The sequence below is a fragment of the Tamandua tetradactyla genome, chromosome 24, assembly GCF_023851605.1.
Source record: "Tamandua tetradactyla isolate mTamTet1 chromosome 24, mTamTet1.pri, whole genome shotgun sequence".
Lineage (NCBI taxonomy): Eukaryota > Metazoa > Chordata > Mammalia > Pilosa > Myrmecophagidae > Tamandua > Tamandua tetradactyla.
Window position 1 is genome coordinate 3,044,572 of NC_135350.1, and position 24,957 is coordinate 3,069,528.

Sequence of the window (24,957 nt, forward strand, 5' to 3'; positions counted from 1 at the left end):
AACCTTCTTGTAATGTAAAAATTATAAATCTAATATTTTCAAATTACTTCTATCCTCCATTGAATGTGGACACCTAATTAAAACAGCCTTAAGAAGTTTCCAAAATGAAGCCCAGAAGGGAATCCTGTAAATAGTTGTAGTGATAACTCTCCAGCCAGCCCTCCTTTTCCACCAGCCACTTCTGTAGTCTCTCAGGTTCAGTGGAACTCCACAGTGGGAGAAACTGGGAGAGAGAGAGGAGGGCAGGCTCCGATGCAACTCTGATTGGAAAAGATGTAAGGTACCCAGATAAGCTGTCAGCATACGCAAAAAAGATAAGTCTGTTAGAATTGCAGATTCTTGATGAGATCTGAGTCTCTGGATCATTGCTGTGCCACTTGAATTGAGTTTAGAGTTTTGAAGTTAGTGTTCCTTGCTCAGAAGACATACCCACCTATGCACAGGGCCCTCGGCCTAAGGAGCTCTGCCCAGCTTTGTGTAGGGTCATGATATGGATCAGATCCATAGAACATGAGTCAAATAGCAAGAAGAGAAAGTCGTTTTCATTGTTCATACATTATACAGCAAGCGTCTGGTGACTTGTGGAATTAAAATGCCAAAGACATTTCCAAGCCGTAGGTGTACACAACTCAGCAGATTTCAACTATAGGGATCTTCCACTCTATTCCTTCCGACTGAGTTGAATGGCTCAAAAGACAAGGATGCCTTTAGTCCAGGTTAACCACTGTAGGCCTTATTTATTCAATGAACGCTGGAGTAGCCTGGGGCTCAACAGTGGACGGAGTATTTGGTATTGTACAATTTTAATCTTAACAGAGTAAAGCCAGGCTTCTGCATTGATGACTGAGATACAGGGACAGAAGAGATCCAAGGTTCTCAAAACACTGATTTTTTTTCCAGGCTTGTCTACCCTAGGCTTTGTTTTGGGCAGTGCTGGTTAGTTTGCAGAACAGAATTCCTGTTCAGCACATCTGATGGCATTTCGGATCCCAAGTCCCAGTCAAAGCTTTGCAGCATACCTCAGATCTGGAGAATGGGGCCTCCTTTCAAAGTGGGGCACTTTGGAATCACTTTTGCTTGTGTGTCCCCGTGAGGACCAGGCTCCCTCCTACTTCTACAAGCATTGCACTGCCAGCTGGGTGGACTGACTCAAGCTGGGTAGCCTCACTGAACAAATGGAGGGCACCCAGCATGTTTTCTGGTTCTGACCTAGACAGATGAGACTGAAAACAAACCGTCTTATCCTCCATGGCTTCCTTACTGGCACTACACAGGCATTTGGCTTGACTATGCCTCAAAGGAGAACTTCTCTGAGCCAGGGGTATTTCTAGTAGGGTTTGCCAGCTTTGTTTTGAGTCATCAAAGTGTCAGAGAAGCAGAGTGGTCTAGGTTGGAGTGACCCTGGAGGCCAAATGAGAGTGGCAGCTAGTTACTGCATGAAAAGAAACAGAGGAGCCTGGATTCTGAGCATTTCAGTCTGCAGTAGAGGGAGCTGCCTGTACAGCAATGGTCCTCACCGTCTCTGTTTAAACACAAAGAACTCCGCCTGTCCAGAGAAAGGAGAAAATGCCAAGGAGGAGGAAGAGAAAAGGAACAGAAAGGGGTGAGCCAAGAATCAAGAATCAGGAAGGCTAAGAGATTCCTACCTCACCCTGCAGTCAGTCCTATACTGTAGGCCAGATAGTAACATAGCAAGGAATGAGTGAGACGGTGAGACGCTGGAGAGAAACCTTTTCATTTTATACACATTCCAAGAATTAAGGAATGAACTTAAATCTAACTTCTTTGGATGACCGTATTTCAAATTAGGACACCCGACAACGTAGTAACCATCTCCACCCCCTGGCAGTGTGCTCTCAGAACCCTTCCTTTGTAAAGTTGTCTCTTAGGAACCACCTACAGACCCTGTCCCTCAAACCTCTCCATTTCTTGTCCAGCAGTGAGGGGAAAATAGACATTCCAACTAATTCCTCCTCTCTTCTCCGAATTTTTTTCAACATCCCTCTTTCAGAGGGAAACACTCTAAGTGAATTATTTTAATGCTCTAAGTGAAATATGCATGTAATTTTTTTTACATTTGACCCGACTCCACCTTCTAAAATACTGCTTTTTTTTCCTGATATCTAGAAATACTGTAGCCACCTTGGAACTCTGAGGGAAGCTGACCAAGATCCTGAAGATAGCATAGCAAAAAGATGAAAGAACTTTGATGATTCCATGAGCGCCAGATTCACCAATTCTGGAGACACCCAACTTCAAGACTTCTTTTTATATAAAGTAAGAAATTTCCTGTTATTTAAGGAAAAAAATCCTTCCCCAGAAGAAACCACCGGTATTGCAAACTTAAATGCTCCTTCTTTATCCCTAGCCTAAATTTTGGTTCTAACATTGGCAAGCTTCAGGGCCAGGAGGCAAAGGAAGCATATCACACGATGGGGCTCGAAGTCCTCACTAGGCAGGCAACTTTAAGTCTGATTGTGGCGGGCATTTCATCTTTCCTTGTTTCCCCCCCCCCCCCCACCCCGCCTTCATCCTTACTTGCCAATCATGTCATGCACACCAACTTTGGCCCCTGACAATTTCTGTGCTTTGGAAAAGTTTGTGCCAAAAAAAGTTATTTTCCATTCCAATTAGAAAAAGCCATGGCTGAAGCTAATAATCACCGCCCCCCCCGCCCCAGAAAATTCATTTCCAGTTTGAGCCATCTATGCTGAAGCTCAGGACAGCTTAAGGAAAGACATTATTTTACGAAAAGGTTGGTCAAGGCTTGGAAGCCAGCCAGCCACCCTTTAATGATTGACCAGCTGCTTGTCTGGGAGGCAATGAGGAGGTAGAAAAAGAAGGTGAGAGAAACAAAGCAAAGAGCAGGCCAATGTGACCAAAGGAGAGAAGCTGAGAGAAGAAATGATTATTAGCTTAAGTATCATAAAGACAGAATCATTGGTTTTCAATATTTTTACATTTTTAAGGAATACTCTACCAGAACGGGTTAACGTCTTCATCTTTATCATCCTGGAAGCATTATTCAGTAGTTAATAAACAAAACATTAAATTTCTGACCAGCTGACGTTTGTAAAAACAAATCTTAGAGACCCCAAACTCAGCCACACTTGCAGCTTCCCTCTCAAGTTCTGTTTATCCTGGCCAGGACGGTGGCCTTGGACAATGTCTTCTGGTCAAAAGCCAGAGCAGTGGCGGCCATGCAGCGATGAAGAATATGTGAAGCTGAGGGCCAGTTGTCCTCCCGGGTGGAGGAGTCATAAGAAAAAGTGTGGTGGTAGCGTGCAAGCCCTCACCACAGCTCCCGGGGAAACCAGGGTATTTGCTCTGGGGCTGATGCTCTTGTTGTGAGTGTGATATCCCTAGAGGTGGGTGGTGCTGTTCACTGGCCAGGCGGCGTTGAGCAAAGTGAGGTAATGCAGGGGAGTGGCAATGAGCAAGTTGAAAAGTCTCACTCCAGAAACAACAGGGCACCAATTTGGTCAGGAGGCAGCACATCAGCAGGATAGCAGCTCTGTAGTGTCTCCTCTGGGAGGTGACCGTCGTCTTGGCTTATAGGTCAGACACATTTAGCAAACCACCCTTCTCTTTGATAGCAGCTAATCCACATGAGAGAAGAAAAAGCCATGTTGGGAAGTATAAGGATGAGCATCTGTTTCTGAAAGCTCGTGGCAGACGCAGAGCTCTCAGGTCCATTCATAAATGTCTTTCTGGAATGCTATTATGTTGGCAATGACAAGGAAGACCCGGCAGGGGCAGCTGGGCTTTTGAACTTCGGTTACTCCACAGGTGATGAGCTCTTGCTGTTATGCCAAGGGCACTCAAGAAATAGAAGAAAAACGTCCAGAGTTAAATGTAGATCTGGCAGGTGGGAAGCAGTATGCTCCTATCCAAGGCTCCCAAGTTTAGCAGATACATACGGATGATGTCTCTCCAGACACCCTTGAGCTTGGGCCGTGGGTGCTCCTTGTCCTGGTAGCTTGGGTCATACATCATCTTTTATTTCAGGGTATATGTTTTCTTCCCTGTGTAGCGGAGTCTTCTCCAATTTATCTCCTCCATTCTGCAGAACCCTGGAGGGAGGTGCTCTGATGGTGGTGGTAGTTCTCTAGGAGTTGGAGATCTGGAAGGGAGAGGTCCGGGAGAGAATCAGGAGCCCACATGAGGACTGCTTCACAATCTAATCAAGCTGGGGAAGGGTGGTGTATAGGCACAGATGCCAGCTCCACTACCCAGCATAACTGAGGGTGGGGTCGACTGGGGCCAGAAGAGGGGATGCTATTTACAATTTAACATCATTAAACCTTTTATGGGAATTGTGCAAATTAAGTAGCAATTAGAAGCACCTGTTTTCTATTAGACATGGCATTGATAACCATTTAGATGTTGTGTTGACTTGGAGCTATATATCCTACAAAATGACATGTTCTTACACTGAATGCTTTCCTGCGGGTGTGGGCCTATTGTAAATAATATATCTTCAAAACGTTACTTCAGTTATGTCCCAAAGGAATCAGGTTGGATTTTAATCTGGATTACTGGAGTCCTTCACTAAGCAGAGTGAAAGTGAGACAGAGAGAGAAAATGCCACAGGAAGCAGTCAGAAGCAGAAAGTTCATGGAACCTGGAAGAGGAGAGAGAAGCCAGGACCGGCCATCATGGGTGCTGCCGCACACAGCCTCAGAACACCAGGAGAAAGCATTACCTGGAAGATGCCTTGATTTTGGATTTATTCTAGCCTCAAAACCGTGAGCCAATAAATTCCCATTGTTTAAGCCAATCCATTGCCTGGTATTTGCTTTAGAAGTCAAGAAACTAAAACACATGTGATTATCAAGCTTCCTTTTCCTTTTCTTTAAATGTTCCCATGTTACACATATGGCCTTGTGCCTGTAAAGGTCATACTATGACTCAGCCAGGCCTATGGATTTCTTCATCCTTTTTCCTCCCTACATTTTGTCCCAGCTCATAACTCCTTGACATTTAATCATATACTGAGTGAGACCCTAAGAAATAGATTAAACACAAACAGGAAGTTATTTTTTTTTCTTGCTGTTTAAAAGTTGATTAGTGATATAAGAAGGTTTGAAATAATTTGCTAATATATATTAGGTCGCCTAAAATTTTATATTGCTCATGCTACCTACCTTCCTTTTTCACCATCCTGCACAATTAAAAGTACTTTATTAATTTGCTGACTGTATTTTGCATTTTGTTTATATATTCCACAGAGCCCCAATTTTTTGTGGTCTTGGACATGTTTATCCACTGAAATATGCCTGGTCTTTAGCCAGTCCTGAGGAAACTGTACTCTGGCTAATCCTTGTTTTTCTTTATGCTGGATTAAATAAAGATTATGATAAGGTTTGCAGCAGCACTATCATTTGAGATTTCATTATGTCTACTAGTAGAATTTAAGTGCCAGTTTTTCCTTTCACATGGTCATTCGTAACTGAGATTTTAGCTATATTATAATGAGAATGAAGTCGTTGAAAAAACTGTCACCTTCGAGTCAAATTAATTACAGAATGAAACGCTGTCGCTTTTGAAGCTAATTAATTACAGAATGACATGGCCATTGTTAATGAATGGCAGTTTATAGTTTAGACTAAAATCTGGAGCTTTTCTTTACTTCCCCAAATAATTATATTGAGAGTCAGAAGCACGATAAGAAGTAGAAAATGGATTAATTAGGAAGAAGGCTTTCAATCTCATTCTTATCATTGTTTGTATTAACATAATAGGAGAATCAGATGAGCAGGGAGCGTGTTTTCCACAGCATGGGTCAGGTTGTACGTAGCTATTACTGAATTTCTTTGAGATTTGTGTCATTTTGTCTCAACTGTCATGGGTGATGCTAAGTGGGAGAGGGCATTCCAAGAAGTTTGGATCCCCAGTTACCTTCCTCAGGGCACCAGAGCCACTTCTTCCCGTGCAGGTTTTCTTCCAGTGTGCAAGGCCTGATGGAAATGGTAAGGCGACATGAGCACAGACCTTTCCAAGGCTCCAGTGGGGTCTATTAAATACGTGCACTTATGGAGTCTGTTAATCTATAGTAAGCATTTCGTTTGTGTCAAGTGCTCATGATAGTGGCGGAAACAGACACAGAAGAGGTAGTTATTATATGATGTGGCAAATGTCATGATTGGGACATCAGTTCAGTGGGCACATAAATCAGCCTGGGAGAATCAAGGAAGGCATCTTGGAAATGTGTTATAAGTTTTAAATTTGGTTAGAGATCAACCAGATTCAGAGTTAGATGACGTTAGATAAGACAGGGGAACTCACCTGCAAGGAATGGAGGCTAAAATAATAATTGTAACTTTTTTTAATGCTTACTATATATTTGAACACATTTAATGGGTGCATTAAACCATGTAATCTTCCCAACAAACATGAGGTAGCTATTAATACTGTCATTGGGATGTGAGGAAACTGAGGCACAGAATGTTAAATTCCTTATGATCATATAGCCAGTAAGTGATAGAGATCAGGATCCATGCTGCTTGCATCCAGAATCCATACCTCACTCTATAGGTAATCTTTTGTTATGGTTTGCCAATGCATGTGGGGAAGTATAAGTGAATTGGAATTACTGGAGAAAAATTCTGGTTTGAAGGAGGTAGAAACATAGTCAGAGATAGGTGGATATTGACTTTGTATGTCTTGTTAAGGAATTTAGACTGGCGATACTCAACCATCTATGGTGAAGGGCCAGTTTTATTTTATTTATATTATTTAGAGAGTAAAATCTCCTGTGGATGGATATGTTTATAATATGCATAACTAGGTGCATGGATGCCACTGCAATGTCAGATTGTTATAAGGTTTCTGAATGCTCACTCTGTACTTTCTGTACTTTGCACATCATGGATCAGTGAAAATCTGTGGACCAGCACCTTAAGGATCACTGGTTTAGATTTTTTACCTTATGCTTTGTGTATAATCAAGTGTGTCAAGCATGCTGATGATCAGGTGAGCATCTTAGCATTCGGTGCTCCTGTGGAGAATGGACTAGAGGATGCCAAGACTGAAAATGACATGCCCAATTAAGAATTAAAGACTGTAGTGCAGGTAAAAGGTGACTAAACTGAGGCTGTAGATATAGGAATGAACAGTGAGATAGGTATGAGAAATACTTAGGAAATAAATGTGGCCTGAACTGGGCACAAATCTCCCACCCTTAGTTCCATTAAACAGCTCTTGAAGATTTGTTTGTTCTGTGGTTCTAAATTTAATCTTTTGTTTTTTTAAATATAAAACTCAGGAGGTATACACCTATAGGTCTCTTAAATCAAAGCCAAAATCATTTTTCTTTTTGAAATGCACAAGCATTTAGTTCAAATGAGGTCCTGTGAGCCCCTGGGTTCAGGTAGCCACAGGTCTGACAGGGCTGAGGAAGGTAGGGCGACTAGAGGCTGGCAGAATGCGAGATGTCCGTCTCTCCCTGGACAGACATCCCGTATGGAAACACAGCCCGATGCCAAGGGATAGTCATCTGAGGAATGAGCCCTCAGTGGGAACGAGCTTGGGCCAAGAAGCGTAGACTATTATTCAGTCACAGACATGAGTGGAGGAGCAGCAAAGCCATTTACGTGGAGCCGACAGCTGACAGCGGGAAGAGGCCCAGAGGTCGGTGGTCTGTGGCAGGGAAGTAGGGAATGAGTGTCCAAACCTCGACACAGCCGAGGGATGCCGCTTGGACACCGCGCGAAGAAGGACTTCTGTGCGGAGGGAAATGGACAGGAATTCATTTCTTGTGGACTTAACGTTCAGGTCAAGGGAAGGATCACTTCAAGAAGGTGCCTACACTGAATGCGTTACGTCGATAACTCTCATTTAATGTCACAACAAATCTGCCGCAGGGTAATATATCTATTTTGAGAAAACCGAGATTGAGACGTGTTAAGAAACTCGCCTAAACTCACACAGTTAAGAGGGAGCAGAGCTCCTTTTCTTCCCTCCAAAGCCTGAGCCTTTTCCAGGATGCCACGCACTTCCAGAGAGAACATCTCTCAGCGCCGAGGCCAGGAACCACTGACCTCGAGTTTCCTTAGCCCATGGAACAAACACAAAATTTCTGCAATTCTAGTGAGAGAAAAAACACGCACACAAATAAATGCAGTGAATAAGTAGATAACATATTATGAGCTAATAAGTTGATGAAAAAAGTCAGGGTCTCAGGTATCAGAATTACAATTTCAAATAGGGTTTTCGTGGTAAGAATCACTGACAGGTGACATTTAATAAAACATTTCGGTCACTACGGTACTGAGAGATGATCTGCAAGTCACACAGAGCTGTTCTAAAAGTACTGTTGTGCTTTTCAAGAAGGACAAACGTTTGGGGGTTAGTTTTTTTCTGTAGCAATGGCATCAGCCACCGCCTACTGTGGCCTGTGGAGGGTCAGCCCTAATGGCCACACACACATGATACCAGCCCTGAGTGGGCCAGTGAGCAAAGGTCTGGCAGTCTTCTTTTGGGTTTCCTTCCCCACCAGCAAGTGGGCTCCGCAATGATTGCTAAACTCTACAAATGAAATTGTAGGAGATTGTGTGACTGTTGTGCTGCAGTCTCCTTAAATAAGTCCATGCTGTTTGGCCTGGCTATGTGATGTGATTCCTGTTCAGTCCCTTGAGGGATGAACTGACCTGATTGATATTGGCACTTCCGTGATGCAGAGGACTGTAAGGGCTGAGCGCTGCCTCTCGGCGTGCTCCCTTGGCATTTGTCTGGGTTCCTTTAAGAGTAACACCTATTTCTGTGAGAGATTTTTTCTGTACCACAACATGGTCTCCCGTATCTAATGAATTCTCGCGGCCTTGGAGAGGATATTTTCTTCTTTTACGACCCATCAGAATAGAAAGACTCCCAGAAAATGTTGTAGACATAAAGTACAACAAAATGCAAAAAAACAGACAGATGTTTCGTGAACACGCTTCCTTAATCAAATATGGTCTGTATGTGAAGAGCAGCAGGAGAGTTGAAAAAAGCAAAAATGGACAGATGCCTCATTGAGCAGAAATACGTGTGTGTCATGGCTTGTTAACAGAGTTCAGCAGATTGTGGACTCTTTCACCCTGTCACATGCCTAATAAAGTAATAAAAATGTATGCGAGATAAAAAGGCTCTGATTTGAGAAACAAAAGGTCTGCAGTGAATTAGAATAGTTTCTGAAGATACAGCTACACTTTTATATGTAATTTAAACTGCAGCTAAGTGGTGTTTCTGTACAGTGTTATCTACAAATTTGTACAGGTAAGTTTTATTAAAATGTGTCTATTTACTTTTTGCAAACACACACACACACACATACATATACATATGTACATACTCATTATTAAGGATGAAATTTTGTTTCTAAAGTAACTTTTCAAAAAATGACTAACTGCTCTATTAGTATGTCTCGAAACACACACACACACACACAGACAGATTTGCTAAGAAAACAAGCAAAACATTTAGAGAAGAATTTTAAATGAATACAATCTTTTGTTAGCATGCCTCATTATTGAGCCACTGTTTTGTGAGAACAAAGTGATACGTATTATTAAGCATGAAAACCCTTTGCAAATGTCGGCACAGTTATCAAACTCTTTAACAATAACTTAATGCAGCTCATGAAAATTTCTATCATAATCTCTTCAACAGTTAATGCATTTTCATGAATGTTGCCACTGCATTAGGTTCTTCATATTAAGTTAATAAAGAACAGAAGAGTTATTGCTTAATACTCTTTCTAAAGTGGACTGAATGGATCATAAAGGCTGACTAACTTCCTGCTGTGGGATGATCCATTGTAACCATTCAGGTCAAATAGATTTTTCTAATCATTAAAGAGTTACAAATAAAATGGCACTTAAATATGTATGAAATAAAATACCTCCTTTTCTTAATGCCATCTATCTCCAGCATTTAACAAATATGTAGGAAAAAACTCAAATACATAATTCATATTTTTTGCAATTTTTCTCAGAGAGGTTTAATTGAAAGTTATTATTATATTTTTACCATGTGTGCAATCATATTTTTTAATAAAAAATCATTAGACATGATTGCAATTAAATCATGCCTGTGTATCCATATCTTGAAGGAATTAGACATCTATATAAGAAGCATTTTCTTGGGAGCTTTCATCCTTTAACCACTTACCTACTTACAATTTTTTAAAGATACTTTTATAAATGTCGTGGTAGACTCTGATTATTTTACTACTATATAAATTAAAAATCTTAGAAATGATTATATTTATGAACTTATTACGAATGTAGTGCATGCTCAGTGGAAAACAAAAACAAAAGCAAAAATCCCACAAAAATCCCTACAAAATAGGCAGAACCATTAATCAAATAAAAATCATGTACTCATTCTTCACTTAGGCATAAACACTGTTAAAGTTTTCTATATCATTCTAAAATTTTCCAATGCATTTATTAAAAATTTTTGTTAGATATTGTTATATTTCTATTATTAATCATGCATCTTCAATGATATGTATTTATGATATATACACACATATAAATGTATGTACCTGTATATTGCAAAAATGATTCAGCATAAACATAAATTTTATAACCTACATTTTCACGATGAAATATATCATAAATAGACAAAATATAATTAATTTGAAGACTGTTCTGTTTGACATTAGTTCCTTTCCAAGTTTTTCTTATAAAATATTTTGATGAATATCTGTTTTAGTTCCCTATGACTGCCGTAGCATATAACCAAAAACTAGGAGGCTTAAAACAACAGAAGTGCATTCTCATACTTCTGGAGGCCAGACATTCAAAACCAAGGATCGGTTCCTTTTTTTTTACTTGTCTGTTAATAAGGTAGATAAAACGAGCATCAGACACAAGGGTCTAACAATCACACAGTCACGTTGTGAAAGTTATATCATTACACAATCATCTTCAAGAAACATGGCTGCTGGAACACAGCTCTATATCTTCAGGCAGTTCCCTCCAGCCTCTCTATTACACCTTAACTAAAAAGGTGATATCTATATAATGTGTAAGAATAATTTCCAGGATAACTTCTCAACTCTGTTTGGAATCTCTCAGCCATTCATACTTTATTTTGCTTCATTTTGCTCTTCCCCCTTTTGGTTGAGAAGGTTTTCTCAATCCCTTGATGCTGAGTCTCAGCTCACTCTAGGATTTCTATCCCATATTGCCAGGAAGGTCCACACCCCTGGGAGTCATGTCACATGTAGAGAGGGGTAGGGTGGTGAGTTTGCTTGTCATATTGGCTGAGAGAGAGAGAGGCCACATCTGAGCCACAGAAGAGGTTCTCTGGGGGTGACTCCAAGGCCTAATTTTTTTTTTTTTTACATGGGCAGGCACCAGGAATTGAACCCAGGTCCTCTGGCATGGCAGGCAAGCATACTTGCCTGCTGAGCCACCATGGCCTGCCCTTCAAAGCCTAATTTTAAGTAGGCTTAGCCTATCCTTTAAGGGGTAGGTTTTATATGAACAACCCCCAAGATTGAGGGCTCAGCTTATTGCTTTGGTTGTCCCCACTGCTTGTGAGAATATCAGGAATTCTTCACTTGGGGAAGCTGAATTTCCCCACTTTCTCACATTCCTCCAAGGGGACTTTGAAAATACTTTTTTATTCACTGTTCAAATCACTCTGGGATTTATTGGGGCATCACTCTGGACAAATCTACAAAATCTCATGCCTTACTCAAGGTTCCATGTACTTATGGTGTTCAATTAAGCTGTCCACATAAGTTATATTAAGAAATACACAAGTCAAAATATAAATTTTGTACCAAATAAACATTTTTTACTTTAGTCTCACACATAAGTTAAAGTTTTAAAATGTGAATGACCATCTATTTTCAACACCCTGCAATATTGACATTCCTTTGTTCTTCCTCATGCAAAACATTTTTTAATTCATACATTTAGTCACTATCATTATACACTCTAGGCATTCCTAGATTATACCATCTCAGTCTTTATTGTCTGTCTTTCCTTCTGATTTAATTTGTGCTCCCAGGCCTCTTCCCTCTATCATCCTCACATTCAACTTCATTCAGTGTACTAGCATCATTATATTACAGTTAGGTAGTATTGTGCTATCCATTTCTGAATTTTTACAATCAGTCTTGCTGTATAATCTGTGTCCCTTCAGCTCCAATTACCCAATATCTACCCTATTTCTATCTCCTAATGATCTCTGTTCTCAACTGAAATTCTCCAAGTTCGTTCACTAATGTCAGTTCATATCAATGAAACCATACAGTATTTGTCCTTTTGTTTCTGGCTAATTTCACTCAACATAATGTCCTTAAAGTCCATCCATGTTGTTACATACTTCATAACTTTATTCTATTTTACAACTGCATAATATTCCATTGTATGCATATACCACAGTTTGTTTAGCAACTTCTCTGTTGATGGACATTTGGGCTGTTTCCATCTCTTAGCAATCGTAAATAATGCTGCTATAAACATTGATGTGCAAATGTCCATTTGTGTCCTTGCCATCATGTCCTCTTAGTAGATACCTAGCAATCTTATGGCAGTTCTATACTTAGCTTTCTGAGGAACCATCAAACTGCCTTCCACAGCAATTGTACCATTTGACATTCCCACCAACAGTGGATAAGTGTGCCTCTTTCCCACATCCTCTCCAGCACAATAAGATGATATCTCATCAAAAAATCATTTTGATTTGCATTTCCTTAATAGCCAGGGAAATTGAGCATTGGTTCCTTTTGGGTGCTTGGAGGGAGGATCCATTCAATTCCTCTCTCCTAGCTTCTAGTAGCTGTCAACAATCCTTGGTGTTCCTTGGCTTGTAGACACATTAATCTCTACTTCTGTCTTCCCATAGCCTTCTTCTGTGTGTCACTGCATGTCCTCTTCTGCCACCTGTCATTAAATTTATGACCCACCCTATTCCATGATGACCACATCTAGAGACCTTAATCACATATGCAATGACCCTTTTTCCAAATAACATTCTGAGGTTCTAAGTGAACCTATCTTTTGGACAGGCACTGTCCACCCACTACAATATCCTGCTGCATATATCTGTACTTCCTGCAAATAAACTCTTCAAAGTAAGATTCTTGGGGTGTTAGGGAGTGCAAATATATTTAATAATTTCTTTTGGAATATTTGAAGTAAATTTTACTATACTGAAATGTACAGATCTTAAGAGCACAATTCAGTGAGATTTGGCCAATGTGAACTCTGATGCAAGTGACATCCCAAACATGATATAGAATATTTCTATGTCTCCAGAAAGATTCCTTATACCCCATCTCAATCAGTCCTGGCCCTGCATGGGCACTGTTGTGCTGGGATCTGCCACCATAGATTAGTTTTGTTCTTGAAATTCATATGAACAGAAAAGTGTAATATGTATGTATATTTGTTTTCTTCAAGGCTTCTGAACCTTGGTGCTATAGACAGTTTCTCTGGATAATTCTTTATTGGTGAGTGGTTGTTCTGTGCATTGTAGGATGTTTAGAAGCATTTTGGCCTCTACCCATTAGACACCAGTAGCAGCCCCTCCATTTGACAACCCAAAGTGTCTCTGGCAATTGCCAAATGTCTCCTGGGGAGTGGGGGTGGAGGTATGGCAAAGTCGTACACCATTGAGAATTCCTGGTCTAGCTTCTTTCACTCTAAGTAATATTTTATGCATTACTCTTGTTGTTGTGTATATTGATACGTTGTCACTTTTTATTACTCAACAATATTCCATGTTATAAATATACTTGATTTGTTTCTTCATTATCAAACAGATGATCATTTGGGTTATTTCCAATATTTAGCTATTATAAAGCTGTAACAAACACTATTTTTATTTCTTTTGGATAAATCCCCAGAGTGGAGTTTCTGGGTCATAAGTAATATATAATCTTATTAAAAACAAGCAAATGTTTTCCTAAGTGGTTTTGCCATTTGGCATTCCCCATCAACAATGTACGGGAGAGAGTTCTAGTCCATTATGTGCTCACCAACATTTGCTCTTTTTAAGTTTAGCCATTTTAGTGTTTCTAATTGTTTTTAATTTCCATCTCCCTGATGATTAATGAAGTTGAGAACCTTTTGGAGTTCTTTTGGCTATTAATATATCTTGTTTTTTTTTTTTTAAGTTTCTATACAACATTTGCCTATTTAAATTGTTTGTCTTTTATTTTGTATTTGTGGGGATATCTTTTTTATAAGCTATATACATGTACTTTGTCAGATAAATACCTGCAAAACCTTTACCTGGTCTATGTCTTGCTTTTCATTTTCTTAGTGATATTTTTGATAAACAGAATTTTTAATTATGAAGTTCATGCTTTTTTTTTTCTCTGTGGTGGTTAGTGCTTTTTGAGTCATTTCTAACAAATCTTTGCCAATTGTGAGCTTGTGAAGCTCTTCTGTGTTTCCTTTTAGTTTTCTAGTCTTTTTTTCCCATATGAATATAGAGTTGTTCCAGCACCATTTGTTGAAAGAACCTTCCTTTCCCTGTTGAATTGTCTTTGGTGCCTTGGCCAAAAAGTAATTGAGCATATATATGTAAATCTATTTCTGGATGCTCTGTTCTTTCCACTGATCTATTTGCCTTTCCTTATGTCAGTACCACACTGTTTTAACTACTGTTCCTTCATAGCTATTCTTGAAATCAGGTAATGCACGTTCTCCAGCTTTATTCTCCCATTTTAAGATTGTTTTCTCTATTCTAGATCCTTCGCATTCCTTTATAAATTATTGGATCATCTTGTCAATTTGCATAGAAAAGCCTGTGGAATTGTGATTTAGGATAGCTTTTAAACGTATAGACTAGTTTGGATAGAATTAACACCTTACCAAATAATATATCACAGCATAATATATCTCTTTTATATTATGGTTTTATAGTTTTCACTGTAAAAGTGTACATATTTTGTTATATTTTTCCTAGGTATATTATGCTTTTTTATGGTATTGTAAAGGCTTTAAAATTTTTCCAAATGTTTCTATTATTGCATAAAAATAAAATTGATTTTTGCATGTGGTTTTTGTAAAATTCAAATTATATATTAAGTGAATTTGAATTTTGCTAAATTCACTTAATTTTTTAATTTTTTTGACATGGGCAGGCTCCGGGAAGCTAATCCAGGTCTCTGGTTCCTCAGGTGAGAACTCTGCCACTGAGCCACCGTTGCCTGCCCACTTAATGTATTTTTTTAAGCAATATTTTTGTAGATTCCTTAAGATTTTCCACATTTACAACCATTTTGTCTACATTAATGTTCATTAATTACTTTCCAATTTAAGCGACTATATTATTTTTTTGCTTATTGCACTGAATAGGATCTCCTTCACAGAGTTGGATAGAATTGGCAGGATGAGAGATCCTTTCCTTGTCCCTACTCTTCAGGAGAGCATTCCATAATTCGCCATAAAGTATGTTGTCAGTTGTAGTTTTTCTTAAAAAGCCTGTATCAGATAAAAGAAGTCTGAATTTTGTCAAATGCATTGTTTTCATGTATTGAGAAAACCATATGGTTTTCCCTTTAATATTCACTATTGTTGAATAAATTTATTGGCTTTTGAATGTTAAGACAATCTTGCATCCCTTGGATAAAACCAATGCATCCTGATATACCACTATATCCAACTTGCTAATATTTTGCTAAGAATAGTTTTTCTATATACAAGCAATACTAGCCCATAATCTTCCGTTTGTGGTATCTTAGTCAAGATTTGGTATATGAGTTATGTGACTCCACAAAACAATTTGGAAAATCCTCCTCAAGTATTTGAAAGAGTTTGTATAAGATTAGTATTATATTTTCATTAATTGTTTGGTAGATTTCATGAGTGAAAGTATGTGGAACTGGTTTTGTGGGAATATTTGTGAGAAAATCGTATCTTTAATAGACATATAACTGTTCAGATTTTCTATTTGTTTTTGTGTCACTTGGTAACTTTTGTTTTACAAAGAATTATCCATTTAAGCTAAGATGTCAAATTCATTAGCATAAACATTTATAATCTCTTATTATCATTATTCTGTTAATAGACATTGGAAATCCATGATATCCATAGAGGAAGTTTGTGGTTTTCCTGCTTTTCTCTTTTTTTTTCTTCTTGATCAATGTTTTTTCTTCAAGAAGTTGATTTTTGGCTTAGGTAATTGTTACTGTCATTTGTCTGTTTTCTGTGCCATTATTTTTGTTGTTACCTATATTATTTCATTTCTTCTACTTTGTGTTTAATCTTTTACTAACTTCATATGGAAGTTACTTAGATAATTTATTTTAAACTTTTCTTCATTTCCAATATAATAACTTAAAGCTCCAAATTTCTCTCTATATGCATTTTAGCAAAATCTCTCAAATTTTAGAGATTTTGTGTTTTTGAAAAGTTTCTTATTTCCATTTTGATTACTTCTTTGGCAGACATTATTTATTGTTAATTTAAAAATAATTTGGGTGAATTTCTAGATAATTTATGCTCATTGGTATCTAAGTTATTTCCATTGTGGTCAGAGAAAAGGCTTCGTAATATTATCTCTTGAAATGTATCGAGATATTGTGTGGTCACCATATGGTCTTTCTTGGCAAATGTCCCACACACACCTGGAAAGAATGTACATTGTGCAATTAATGGAGATGGAGTTATTTTACAATACCAATTAGGTAAAGTTAGTTGATAGAATTGTTCAAATCTTCTCTATACTTAATTTTCCCCCCAACTTATCTATCAATTACTGAGATTAATGTTACCTTTCCAGCTATGACTGTGGTATTTATCTATTTCTCCCTTTGTTTCTGCCAGTTTTTGCTTTATTTACTTTGAAGTTATATAACTAAATCAAAAGTTATTTAGATCATTATGTCTGTGATGAATACACTCTTATCATCATGAAATGTCCTTCTTTATCTCTGATAAAACAAAATTGTCTAATTTAACTGATATTAATATGGTTACATCATCTCCTTACTTAAAACATATCAGTGTCTTTATATTCAAACTGTTTCTCATATAAACAATATATAGATGGGGTTTGATTTTTAATCCAGTTAGTCCATCTCTACCTTTTAAGTAAAGTATTTAACGCCTTTGTATATAATGTAATTACTAATATATTTGGACTGAGTACTATATTGATAATTGTTTCTCATTTGTCCTGTCACTTATTTCTTCTGTCCTCTATTCCTGCCTTCTTTTAGGTTAACAAACATTTTTTACCTTATTATTACATTTATTTTTCCATTATGTGTGTGTGTGTGTGTGTGTGTGTGTGTGTGTATGCTTCCTCTGGGGATTCATTGTGGAATCTTATTACAGTCTATTTGAAACTTACACTTTCTACTGATTTAGATTGTAAAAACCTTTAAACAATATATTTCCATTTAAGGTTTCCTGTCCTCTCTGCCTTTATATGAATTTTTTTTTTCATGGGCAAGCTCTGGGACTTGAACCTGAGTCTCTGGCATGGCGGGCGAGAATTCTGCCAGTGAGCCACCATTGCACCACCCTCTGCCTTTATATGATTGTTGCCATATTTTGCTTATTTGAGTTATAAACTCTATGATACAATATTATTACTTTTTGCTTATACAAACCATGTTAGCTTTTGAGATCATTTAGAGAAAAAAAGACCGTCACATAATTATCATGTAGTTACCATTTCCTGTGCTCTTCACTGTTTCCCGTGATTACAAGTTTCTCTCTGCCATCATTCTAAGAACATCCTTCAAGGTTTCCTATAGTGCAGCTGTTGATGAATTAGTTCAGCTTTATTTATCTCAATTGTGTTTATTTTGTTACACTTCTGCTATATTTTTACTGGACATAGAAATGTATTTTGGCAGTCTTTGTAGCAACTTAAAGATGTTACTGTATTTTCTTTTGGCCTCCATTGTTTCTGATTACAAACCAGTCATCTTTGCATCATAGTTCTTTCATGTGTAATGTGCCCTTAAAAGTATACAGAAGTATACTTTTGGGTGAATCCCCAAGCAGATTTGTGGGATTCTCCACTGCTCAGCTCTCTTCTCTTTTGATGCCCTGTTCTACAAATCTCAATCACTTCAGCAGTTCTGAACTCTGTGATCTTTACTTTCTAAACTCAGAAAGACTGCCATATTTTGCTAGATTTCCATCTTCCTGATCTCTGGTCTAATAAGCGACCCCAGACAAAAAGCTTGAGTAAAAGTATACAGAAGTATACTTTTAAGATTTTAAAATTTATTTTGTTTTTCAACAGAATGAGCAGGTTATGATTTTCTCTGAAGTTGTGGTTTTCTTTAAACTTCTTTGATACTTATGTTGCTATTTTCCACCAAAATATGCAGAAATTTTGTTCATTGCTCTTCCAATACTTTTTTTTCAGTTGCTTTCTTTCCTCTCCTTCTGGGACTCCATTTAAACATACAGTAGATGGCTATATATTCTTTCAGAAGTCTTTAATAATCTGTTCATTTTTGCCTTATTTTCAAATTTCTTTGTTCTTCCATTTCAATAATTTCTATTGATCTGCCTACAAATTATTGACATTTTCTTCTCCAGTGTCCAGTTTTCTGTAATACCACCTGGTGAATTACAATTTAATATCATTTAATACATTATAATTTTCAATTCTATAATTTCCATTTTTATAGTTTTAATTTCACAGTTTAGATTTACCATTAGTTCGCTGTATCTATAATACCTTTTCAATTCATAAAAACCTATTTTAATAAGTATTTTAAAGGGCTTGTCTATTCATTTCAACATCATGTTCTGTTTATATTGGTTTATTATTTCCATGCTTATGTGTCCCTCTTTTATTAGTAATTTTTTATTGTATGCTAGAATTGTATGATACATTTTAGGGAGTCAGAGATATGTTTTCTCTAAATAATGTTGACTTTTTGGAAGGCACTTAAATTACCGGTGGAGCCCCTTGGATCTGTCAGGATTCTTAAAATTCTTTTCATATGACTGTCAGATTTGGCTTTGTTTCTTATCCCGAGGACATATTCCCCTAACTGCAGGGAGTGGTCATATATTTCAAGATGTGGAGCTTCTGGGCTCTTAACTGATGGCCTTAGGTTTTGAGCTATGTATGTCCACTCTGACTGGACCAGAAATCTCCCAGCCCTGTGGTACCTTTGGCATCTCAGTTTGGTCTCAGCCCTGCATTTGTTCAGTCTCTCTCTTATGCCTGAGGGAGTCCCAGCCTGTATATGAGTAGCTCTAACTTTGGGCAAGGACCTGCGGTGAATCCCCAAGCAGATTTGTGGGATTCTCCACTGCGCAGCTCCCTTCTCTTTTGATGCCCTGTTCTACAAATCTCAATCACTTCAGCAGTTCTGAACTCTGTGATCTTTACTTTCTAAACTCAGAAAGACTGCCATATTTTGCTAGATTTCCGTCTTCCTGATCTCTGGTCCAATAAGCAACCCCAGACAAAAAGCTTGAGTGAATGTTGAGTTCACCTTATGTATTTCCATCCCTCAAAATATAAAGTTTTATACTGACTTAGTGCTTCATTTATCTACAATTTGATATCTTCTCAATATTTTTTGTTACTACTTAGATTGATCATATTTTTGGCTTTTTGCTAATATCATCTTTTATGTCATGTCTGTATGATATGTTAGACAGCCATGGTAGGATAAATTTCTTACTTAATTGCTCAGTGATCTTAGATCATGACAATGTCAGAGTTCTCAAAACTTGCTTATATCCAAAACATAGACATCTTATGAGATAAATAAGAGTTCCCTAAACTGTTGAAGATTCCTATCATCGACTAACTTTTCAATAACTCTGCCTGTTTATTTACTGTGGTATTCGATTATATTCTAGCGTCTTCTCTTAACATAATCCTCAATATTTAGGATAGTTGAGCATGTGATAGATGCTTAATAATTAATTTATTATCACTTTCTAGAATGGGCTGCCTGTTTCATCTGGACATGAAGTCTTCAGAGACATTGACATTTCTTTGATTAGTCTTCCCGTGTGTATTTAATGAATGAAATATTTATTTCAGTCCTTTTATGCCTTTTTAGATAATTTCATAACACTCCCTAACAGTGTCTAGAATAAAATTTGCTTTGTGGAAAGTCTGCTGTTATTGGAGGGGAGAGTGAAACCTACAAACGTCTTTAGAGCCCAAACAATTTTACGTTAATTTTATCAGTTTTGAAAATCTTTTTTATATTTTAGGTATGCAAATAAACTAGTAATGCAGAATCTTGTACCATACAAATCAGAAGCAATGTTTATTATAAATTTTTAAACTATTATCTTGCAGAATAATTTATATATACTGAAAATAAAACCAAATAATGACAACATGACGATCCAAAATATTCTATCATGTAAATCCAGATACATTACTTCTATGTATAAGAAGCACTTCAAACTTTTACTTGAAATATTAAAAAAAATATATGACAAGTTTTAGAAAATAACTAATTTTTGTAAGGCAATGACTTTAATTTATAAAATTGGATTTTAAATATAAGCAGCTTTCAGATATGTTTGTTTTGTTTTGAATTAAAAAAACACTCTGGGGGCGGGCCGCGGTGGCTCAGCGGGCAAAGTGCTTGCCTGCTATGCCGGAGGACCTCGGTTCGATTCCCGGCCCCAGCCCATGTAACAAAAACAAAAAAACAAAATACAATAAAACAAGAAAATGTTTAAAGATGTTTCCCTTTCTTCCTTCCTTCCTTCCTTCTATTCTTCCTTCCTTCTCTCTGTCTTTCCTTTAAAAAAAAAAAAAAAAAAAACACTCTGGATGTCAAGCTACCTTTTTTTGAACAAAAATTTTACTTTTTTAAAGTTTGCTTCAGAAAAATGCAATCACTTTACAGAACCTTTCAATAAAGTGAGTAACAAGATCTATATTCTAGCTACATTGAAAAACAGTCATTAAAATGCAATATTATTGATCCAAGTACATTACAAACTCTATTTTGCTAATGCTTTTTGATTATTTACATTCCCTGCAGGCATCTTACCATGATCAATTTCCTTATTGATCTACCCTTTTTATATGGCTTGTTGGTCACTTCATTTTCAGTGTAACCCAGACCTAACAATGAGTATCATATATTAAAGAAATAAACCTTATGATACTATGATAATTTTATTTTGCATATTATCTGTAGGTCCTTCACTGTGAGGAAATGGATCTTTTCATGAAGTACTTGAATTAAATTAATATTTTGATGTATATATGTGTCTGTTCCTATTTTGGGAATTCTTTTCTGATCAAGGGACATGGACTGTCATTTGTAAATCAAGTGGGGAAGGCCAATGATCCACCATTTTCTCAGGATATATAAAAAAGAAAAAAGCTATTGGACCTATTCAAATTTTCTAAAGCACAAAGATTTGTATTAAGGAAACTTCCAATGATTGGTTCAAGATGCCTTTCATTAGAACTCTAGTCACTTCAATAAGCAATTCCTGAGTGAGGCAAGCAGTCAGCCTGGTGAAGAATTAAAAAAGAAAAAAAAGGGAAGAAATCTCTAAGTAGTGTTCAATGACAAGTTTCTTTGTCGGAAAAAAATCCATATGGAATATGATCTATTTGTAAGAAAAACAGAACTGTGATAAGGGTTTATAACAGTATTCTTGTCCTATATTCAAGACCTTTCTGATAAATATTTCTCAACAAGTATTGCTAGGAAATACTTTGTCTCTTAGGGAACTAGCCTGTTTCTTCATTTTTGAAAACAGGGGTTACTAGATTTGTATACTGCTTTTTTGGTCTTGATTGCCAGTAAATTAAGTGTTAATTTAACAATCAACTACTAGGGTAGGCACAATCTCAAAACATATCTAATACTTGGAATTTGTGATTATGTTAGGTTCTTAGCAAAGGAGAATTAAGATTTCAGCTGGCATTACAGTTGCTAGTCAGCTGACTTAGTGGGAATATTATATCGGATTATTCAGGTGGGCCGATTGTACTCACAAGGGTCCTTAAAAGTGAGAGGGAAGCAGGAGAGAGACCCAGAGAGATGGAAGCATGAGGAGGTCTGGCCCAACCTCTGGACTTGAAATTGGAAGAAGGAAGTCATATATCAGGGAAGGCAGGCCAACCTCTAGAAGGTGGAGTAACAGGAAGCAGACTTTCCCTAAGAAACAACAAAAACTAACCAACTGTGCCAGAATCTTGATCTTAGCCCAGTAAGATCCATGGTGGATGTACTAAAGAACTATATATGAGTATATTTGTGATTTTTAAGTCACCAAGCTTATAATAATTTGTCACAGCAGCACTGAGAAACTACTACAATGACAGAAAATATTTTGATGATTACTCTTATCATATTTATGTTTTTCCTTCTCTTTAGTCCAGATTTTACTTTTTACTTCAATTTTACTAACTTTGGAGAATCTTTTATTTTAACTGATTTCAATCTTTTATAAAAAGAAATATTAAATAAGTGAATAAACAGAGCAATGCTTCATACAAACCTTAGGTTCATTTAGTTAAAAACATGTTGTATATAAAAATCTTATTAAAATCAAGATAAATGTCCATTCAAAAGTAGGTACTAAGGAAAACAATTGTAAAATACTATAAAATGGGAGGCGGTGCAAAGGTAGTTCAGTGGTACAATTCTCACCTGCCATGTGGGAGACCTGGGTTTGAGTCACAGCCCATTCACTTCCCCCTCAAAAAGAAACAAACAAGCAAAAAAAAAAAAAGATAAGCAAGCAAACAAACAAACAGAAAAACAGAAACAAAAATTCAACAAATGGTGCTGCAATAATGGGATGCTCACATGGAAAAATAATGAAATGTGACCCTGCCACATAGCATACAAAAAAAAAATTATACAATGAATATTGGGATTAGACTTGGTAGTGCTTGAAAATACAAGCTTTAGAGTCAGAGAATGGGATCACTTCCACCCATCATTAGTTTTGCCATCTAAAGAACTGGGAATGATAGTTGCTGTTTTATGATGATACTATGATGAGTAAATGACATATTGTGCTTGTGCTTAGGAAATAACATTTTCCCCCCTCTTTTCCTTTTCAATATTAATAATATTGCCACAAGTGATCAAGTGATAAAATAAATTTAAGTAGGAAAGGTAAAGTTGGTTGGCAGTGGGTTTGAATAGTAGCAGCATATGTTTGATCTGTTAAAAGTGTCTAAATTTAAAAATATATTTCTCAGGGAAGGCCACGGTGACTCAGCAGGTAAGACTGCTTGCCTGCCATGCCCGAGGACCCAGGTTCGATTCCCGGTGCCTGCCCATGTTAAAAAAAAAAAAAAAAAAAATATATATATATATATATATATATATATATATATATATATATATATTACTCAGTTGTTGGGATATGTGATGGTTTATTATATGTGCCAACTTGTCTAGGTTATGGTGCCGAGCTGTTTGGTAAACACTGGTCTAGATGTTGCTGAAGAGACATTTTGTAGATGGCATTAGCATCTATAATCAGTTTAAGTTAAGGAGGTTGCTCTGATAATGTGAGTGGGCTTCATCCAATTAGCTGGGGGTTTTATTAGTTTGCTAATGCTGTCAGAAAGCAATATGCCAGAAATAGAACAGCTTTTAAAAAAGACATTTACAAGTTTACAGTCCTAGTCCTGAGAAAATGTCCAAACTAAAGCACCAACAAGTGGTTACCTTCCCTCAAGAAAGGCTGATGCCATCTGAAATACCTCTTTAAGCTGGGAAGGCACGTGCCTGGCATCTGCTGGTGTCTTGCTCCTGGGATCCATGCGTCCAGCCTCTGTTTTCTCTGGGGTTTCCTCACTTGGCATCTGTGGGCCTCCACTTAGCTCCTCTGGGACACAACCCTTGGTTCTGGCTTGCTTAACATCTCATGGGAAGGCACATGGTGCTGGCTGCTGGGCCCTGCATCTCTAAATGTCTGGGTCCCATGTTTGCAGTCAGTCCTCTCTCTTCTTTCAGCTCCCAGCAGCCAATGGTCTGTTTCATTCTCATGTTTTAATGACTTGTCTAGAGTCACAGAAATGAAATTGTAAACTACACATTCTTTTGTATATGGTTTTTTTTGTTAGTTTTGAGATTTATACGTGCTGTTGTATTTATCAGTAGTAGTTTCCCTCTTATTGTTGAATCGGTAAACCGTTGTATGGATATATAAAAATCTGTATATTTATTTGGCCAAGGACATTTGAATACTTTCCATTTTGAGACTACTATGAATGTAATTGCTATGAACATTTGAATAAAGTTAAACCTACAATCAGAATGACCAGGCTGTATATGAGTAGAGTTTTGACCCACAAGTTCTGCAGCAACCAGTTTAAGAAGCTAAACATTGTGTCCCCAGTATTGTCCAAGATAACCTCTCCAACTCACATCTGTAAAGTGCCTTTTGCCTAGGTTACATAGTCACAGGTTCCTGATATTAGGACACGAACATCTTTGGGGGGCCATTAATCAGCCTACATGTTAAATGACTATGGCCGACTCCTATGCTATGGCAAACTCTGAAAACAGACTTTGATCTTTCTCATTTCGGTAGTCTTTGTTTATTTCTGCACTGAAAATAGGTTTTTATGTATCATACCGAGTGTCACGTGCAAAGGGTGTTAAAAGAGAGCTACAGCAGCAGCAGACACCTTGCTAATCTTTTTATGGATCAAGATAGAATGTATAAAAGGTATTGTGCCTTCGAGCTGTTGTGTTAACACACTTTAAGGAGCAGTGCTTCTGCTGAGAGTACAGCCTCAGTTCAGCTAGCTCCGAATGTTCACCACAGAAATCAAGAAGCATGCAGAAGCAGAGCCGACTCTGGTATTTGGAAAGATGAAAACGATTGTCAGCATGAAAGGAATTCTGATCAAAACAAGAACCACACAGCTGAGTTATTTTCCTTTGTGACATATTAAGCTGTCATAAAATTGTTAAAATAGTTTCCTAACTTTCAAATATCCAACTCTATTGGTCAAGTTTAGGGTTGAGAAGTCAGCTTTCTAAATTACTTCTAGAAATTT

General features: G+C 37.3%; 1 long non-coding RNA gene and 1 pseudogene across 2 annotated transcripts in view; one reads left to right on the forward strand and one right to left on the reverse strand.

Annotated features, from left to right (window-relative positions):
* LOC143668419 (uncharacterized) overlaps positions 1 to 3,056 on the forward strand; it is a 190,682-nt gene extending 187,626 nt beyond the window's left edge. For both annotated transcript variants that reach the window (XR_013168434.1, XR_013168435.1), the window contains 2 exons: positions 2,128 to 2,277; positions 2,970 to 3,056. This is a non-coding gene — a long non-coding RNA (uncharacterized LOC143668419). The remainder of the gene's footprint in view (positions 1 to 2,127; positions 2,278 to 2,969) is intronic.
* Positions 3,057 to 3,124: 68 nt separating this feature from the next.
* Positions 3,125 to 23,754, reverse strand: LOC143668559 (stearoyl-CoA desaturase-like; annotated as a pseudogene).
* Between the last annotated feature and the right edge of the window lie 1,203 nt (positions 23,755 to 24,957).